Genomic DNA, 6809 nt, shown 5'->3' on the forward strand with positions numbered 1-6809 from the left:
TCCTGTATGTGATTAATAAACGACACTGCCAGGTAAACAGAATTTCCAATTAAAGGGCTGAAGGCCCCCAACTTGCCACTACAATGACATCAGAGGTCCAATGTTAAGCTTCCCTCTCAAGGTGATTGATACTTTTGGAGTAGGTAAAAATAAGGTACAGATTTTTTTTCTGTTATTCAGCCTTTGATATGGGAAAATTGCTTCCTGCTGCTGGAGCACAGTTGCCATGTGAACTAATGATGTCACATGATGAAGCGACCTTACCATTCAGCTTGACTGCTACCTTGCGGTGGACTCCAGTTGCACTGACAGAAAAGTATAATAACAGCCTGAGTGATGCAATGCACTTTGCTTATTGCACCTCTCACACCAGAGTGGCATAGAGAAGGGTGCTTTCTATAGAGTTCTGTTTAATAGGACAACATTCTGTTTCATGCTGCTATGGTAGCATGTGTGAGGCTAAAAGCTCAAACTAGCATGCTAACATACTCACGACAATAATGTAATTCATTAATTTACCAAACACAACTTAGAAAGACGGATTTTTTTTCTTCTTTTTGTAGCTACTTGGATTTAAACCAAAGGGCTAAAGAGATACATTTTTGACCTTTTGCATTAGAGGGTGGGGTGTGACGAGTGGATTAACTGAAAAACAGACTAACAGCAAAAAATTCAGTACAGTCTTTGAATTGAACATCTTTTGGGATTTGGCCAAGAAACCATGAAATATATCTTCCATTAACCGAAAACAAATGATCTCATGGATGCCAATCTGTCATCAGTTGGCTTCCACTCCAGAAGGAGAAACAAAAAACTAACTGGATACATTTGTTCACCTGCAAATTTCCTTCTCAATCTGTTTCCCTACTTGAAGAACCTGAATGCTGACTATGACTTGTCTGTTATTTTTCTTTGAATCTTACACTTATAACACTGACTCATAATCAGTTTTCCCAACGAAACTGCGTGATGTATTTTTCTAATGTCATTGCCAATTGTTACAGTTGGACAAGAAGTCTATTTAAGAGGTCTAAGTAGAGACAAAGGCCCTCTTGTTTCAAAGCAAGACTCCTACCTTTTTTAAATTTAACATACAGGTTCAAGACACTGTTTTTACTCATTATACAAAACTGCTGCCAAAGTCAGAGAATAAATAGAACAAACATTATAGAGGAATGCTGCAAAGGGAGGCCACAGATCATGGTTTTATTGATGTACTGTAAGTGAACTAGTACAAGAAACTCTGCAGACCTACCAATAAATTTAAGTTATAGAGGGAGTATGTTTAACATATGGCTATAGTTCTTTTGGAACAATGATGCTACAGTTTGATAGAAACAAAACATGTGTATCATGGCAGATGATCAAGTTTCATAGTCCCTGCTTGCCCTCTTATTTTGTGAGACAAACTTGGCACTGACATTAATCAATGAGCACTGACTGATGAAAATGGCATTTTATTGCATGTGATGTCATCCAACATTCAAACTTGCTTGAGCTCTTCATGTTTGTGATAAGAGTGGACATGCTCAGAAAGAAATGTGGGAAACAGAACTCCAAGGATGATGTACCACAGGTGTGTGTGTGTGTGTGTGTGTGTGTGTGTGTGTGTGTGTGTGTGTGTGAGTGTGTGCATCATATGACAGGCATGCAGTCTCATTAGGTCAAATATAGCCTCAGGTAAGCTTCGCAACTGGATGTCACAATCATCTCTGTATTAAATCAATGACTAAAGCAGTTGGAACTTCAGCTGACGGCTCTCATTGCTGCAGCATCTCAGCTTTTAAGAGGATTTGATTGAAGCTATGTCATAAATTACCCATTCCAAGAGATCTGGGGTGGGCAAAACCCATGTGGACACCATGTAGTAAAGGCTGAAATGTGTCTTTTGTAATGTATTTAAATTACCCTTTGACCATAAACTGCAGATGTTGTATTGTTCTATTCAGGCACAAATCATGTTTCTTTCTTTCAGCAAAATTATGCACAAAAGCCCACAGGCAAGCCATCTGAGACAGGCGAGGCCATTGTCAAGATGTGGTTTCAACATTGTGAGCTCACAGCAAATGAATTTACAGCTATTTAGATCACCAGATAGGCATTAGCAGACATATATTTATATATAGATACATATATGTATACATAAGATCACATTTTCCCTGGCTCTATGCCTCACTACTGTTTAGAATATGTGCTTCATTGTAATCAGAAATGTTTACTGAAGTGCATTCTTTCTATGTATTGAAAGTCAAAAGTGGACGCGTGCAAACATGTCTGTGTCACTTTGCAGCTTTGACAGACGTTTTTTTTACATCATGTGTGAGACTTTGGAGACTCTAGTGAGGCAGTTATGTGTTGAACTAAAACTGCTCTTAGGGTTTTCTGTGAAATGTTAAATCCAATGTTGGCTGAGCAGGCCTGACATGGCATGCAAGGCTGTAATTTTATTTTTTTATTTTTTTTATTCACGTCATATCAACCATTCTCAAAACTTTATCTTTTCTTTTCTGATCTTGATCCAGAGTAAAAACTCAATCTTATCTGTACTGAAACTTGACCAAGAGGCCGATCATGCCTTTGTGATGACATACACCAAGTGGAAAAGTACAGACCCCCCTTTTGCTCCCATGCATATTCTCTCCATCACCGCAGCTATCACTCTCCTTTCATGCGGGCAGCCTCAGTGACATCACCCCCTGAATAAGTCTTCGAAGTCGTATTTACTAACTTCAACAAAATGGGGGGTATCTAACGAGGGCAATCTATAACTAGGGTTTGTGGTGAGAAAGCATCAGGTTTTTATTATCAACTCGGGAGGCAATGATATCAGCTGTCGGGCCTGAACCACCTTCTCTTTAACATCCATCCTCAAAGGTGCACACGCAAAGGAGCAGGGCACATATATACAGTGCAGTCAGATCAGGGCTGAGGTTGAAATTATCTGTCACGGATGTGGGCAGCACAGCTTACACAGAAGATGTGAATGGGAGCAATGGGGAGAGAGGGAGGGACGACTTCCAGGATAAACAACATAAGGAAGGTGTTACAGTAGCGTAATCTGACTGGTTTGGCAGAGGTGGGACACCTGGTTTAAATCTAATCAGACAGTTACACTGAACAAACAAATTTCTGTCCTTTACAAATGTTTATTTTCTCAGTGGAAAACATTTTGCTTAAATCTTTAGAATTTCTGATCACAAATTTTGGTAAAAATCCTTGCTTCCAGACGAAAGAATACTATTTCTAAAAGAGCACTGGACATTTTTTTGGCAACTCTCAAACAATTGCTTTGTCTGGATCACAGTAGCTGGATTTACATGGACCTTTTTCATTCCATGACTAATCAGAATAATAGCCCAATTAGAACAAAAATGCCTCATGTAACCACCTCAAACAGAACAGACCCGTCTGATCTGCCCCAATCAGACGCAGCAAAGTTAAAATCTCTAAACAGAATGACCACAATCAAATTGAGAGATATTTGTTTATATTAGGACTGATCTGACTGAAAAGTCATTCTGTCTGGGGTGGATTGGTACCAGAACTCAAACAGTCTGAGGCTTTTTTCTAGGAACCCTGGGTCTGTTGCATTTCCAACCCTAACCCTAAGATTCAAGGTAGATTAGGGAAATTAAGTCTGCTGAAGTATGTTGCTCCACCCAGACAGTCCGGCCCGGAGTGTTAGCCCTGCAATGCTCGTACACCTACACGGACAGTAAAAACAGCAAGTGCTTTACCTGTATCACTCAAAATTTGTTAACGTTACACATTTCTATGGATTGTGGGTATTTTTATTTGTGCCTTATTGCTCAAAAAGAAAAAAAAATTGCTCTCAGTTACATCTGATCATGACTTCTGCTGCGTTTGAATCCGTGTGGATCAAAGCAGCCCACAAAACAGGAAGTGAGCTTCAGCTCCTTAAAATCTGTTCATGTAACATATTTCTACAGGGTTTTGAATGTTTTCATTTGTTCTTTAGAGTGTAAACACTCCTATTTCACTGCTTTCTTGTCATAGTTGGAGCGCTGTCTCCTAATTCATTCTGGAGCTGCCCGAGCTGCCCAACCATTGCCGACTCGCAGTGTACTTCCCAGCTGATTGGGGCTGCGTGAATGGCCGAGTTTGAATCTCGTGTTCACAAACCATAACAACTTTTCCTGTGGCACAAAGTTAACAGATTTTATGAGCTTTGGGGGATATGAAACCCAACATGACCGAGACAGAAAGACGAAAACAAAATGCTGGGACTACAGGGACAATCAGAAATGTTCAGCTCTGCAAGCAACGCTCCAAAAGTATCAAGGCTAGTCTCAAAAAGCACCACCTCTCAACTAGGGCATTTTTTAGGCTGGAATGTCTTTAGTTTCTGCAGTCTCTGAAAAGACATTGGTACCCAGAAATGGTTACTGTGTTTAACCTTCTCTAAACTACTCTAACTCAATCTCTTTGACTTGACTTTTTCGACCGAGTTAAAAATGCTGCTGCCGGACTTTTCACATGTATTCCCAATTCCCCAACATTCTAGCTATTCTTAGGCATCAATTCTTGTTTTTAAGGCCCATGAGAGCTTAAATATAGCCAGAGATCTTCAGTGTTTCATCTGTTTTATGCATAGAGAGAAATGCAGGAGTATCAGTCAAGTCATATATATGACTGAGGGGTGTTGACTGATGACTGAAGGGTTTCTTTCAGAAACACCCCTCTTTAGATGTAGTTTTACTTAAGTCCTAACAGTGTTTCTCACATAATCAATTATGTTGCTTGTCTCCCTTTTTCTTTTTTCTTACCATTACACACTAAATTATATTATCTTCATATCATTATTATAATGTCTACATTAGGCACTGAGCTGAGTCAGGAGGTAATTAGCTTAGCTTCGCGCACCAATGGAGCTTACAACGTGCTAATTAGTGACCCTTAAGGATGCTTGTAAACAAATTTTTGATATTTTTGTATCCACTTCAAAAATACTAAATCTTTCAACAGTTAAGGATTTCAATTGAGGGATTTGCAAATGACTAAACTCTGCACTACAACTCTCTTTTTTCTTGATTCCTTACTTTAAGTTGTAATATAAACTGAAGGTATGAATTGCACATTCTAAGCCTCTCCCAATCCCAGATGAGCTCAAAATAAAACAGAACACAATCAACACATCAGCGGACGGCAGTGGTAGTCACAGTGTGTGCCCACTGAACACATAAACTGCACACTTTTCGAGCCGCTCACCGAGCAATATGAGGAAATGTCATTTTAAAGCCAGCCAAACCTCTTGAACTCCACCCATGCTGCCTTCCGTGAACACCACCCAGCCCGCGTAGAATTTATCTCTGATTTCAAGCTGCAACGCATTAAAACTCTTCCTCAGATGACTTCATCATGAAACCAGAGCTCTTTTAAAAGCATCATTAACTATGATGACCCCAGGCTATGTCTGTCATATGGAGCCCTGCTGAGAGACTTGTCCCGCTGATGGCTGTTTTTGCCTTCATAAAAACATACACCAACACTGCTCACATTAAAAGCATGCGAACGAATGTTTCGCTTTCTAAAGGTTACATAAGTCCCCCGCGTGGGTCAGACTTTTTCAAAAGCTCATTTAAAACTGTGTGTGGAAAAATTAGCCAGAGCTGCTGGCATTAATCTCAGTTAATCTCAACCTCTCGACCAGGTGTTGAGGTCAAGGCAGCGGGCAGCAGAGCGAAGAGCGAGAGTTCCTTTTTAGGGAAAGGCTTTCACCCATGGAAGCAGATTCTTCCCTCTGCTCCCTGCAAATATTTTCTCCATTGTCTGCCCTCAACAGATCCCCCACCTCACCCTGACACGAGCATGCCACCCCTGCCATTCCACTCAGTCAGCCCAACATTTGCTCTGTTGAACCTAGCGACCATGAAGGAGTGGCAGGGGCCATCTTCTGCCCCCCCCCCCACCCCACACACACACACACACACTACAACCACTCCACACTTGTCGTGCCAACAGTTCAGGGGTTTAAGGAGCAGAGCACCAGAGCTCATCTGTTGCATTCAGCTGTAACCTGTGTGACAACTGCTTCTCTCTGTTGGGGAAAGAGGAGGAGAATTGAGTGAACGCTCTCATTCTTGGACAGACAGCGCTGCCATGAGCCTCTAAAGCTGATCCTCTCCTCCCATTTTAAAGGTTTCTTTTTAAGCTTTTTTCTCTTGTGATTCTTGTGCTGGGACAGAGTCCAACACCTTGGGGCTGAACCTGTTCTGCACTTCAAAGTGGAGGTAAGGGAGAGGCAGTTTGGGTGTGTGTATGTGTGTGTGATTCAACTAAGGATATTACCTCATGGAGGATAAGCTGTGATTGAAGAGGTCTGACAGAGGTCTCTGCCTTTCACTCCATTACTCTCAGCCTCTTATCAGGCAGGTTTTCTGTTCGGGTTCAGAGAGGAAGCTTTGACAGCCAGGCTTTACAGCCCCCTCTCCGCTCCCCGCTCTGTCGCTCCTGACAGAGAGAAAGAAAGAAAGGCAGAGAGAGAAGGTGGTGACTTCATCCCTTCTCCTAACAAACCCTCCTCTTTCCCCCCTCCTTTTCTGAGCTGTTTTTTTTTTTTTTTTTTTTTTCAAGACTTTTGCGAAGCACAGTCAGGCAGCATGCCAGCAGTTTTCATCTTGCTGCGGTCCCTGGTTATCAGGCTCCTCAGTAGTAGACTGGCAGGCTCACTGGCACAGTTCCTCAGGAGAAGCCTCTCGACGGGTGCTGCCCACCTTGGCACAGCGTTGCGCCACATCTGGGACCGCGTTCGATCCCAGGAGTCAAAGGAAGCCGTCCTGGGCTGTGTG

This window comes from Odontesthes bonariensis, chromosome 2 (assembly GCF_027942865.1).
Source record: "Odontesthes bonariensis isolate fOdoBon6 chromosome 2, fOdoBon6.hap1, whole genome shotgun sequence".
NCBI classification, from domain to species: Eukaryota; Metazoa; Chordata; class Actinopteri; order Atheriniformes; family Atherinopsidae; genus Odontesthes; species Odontesthes bonariensis.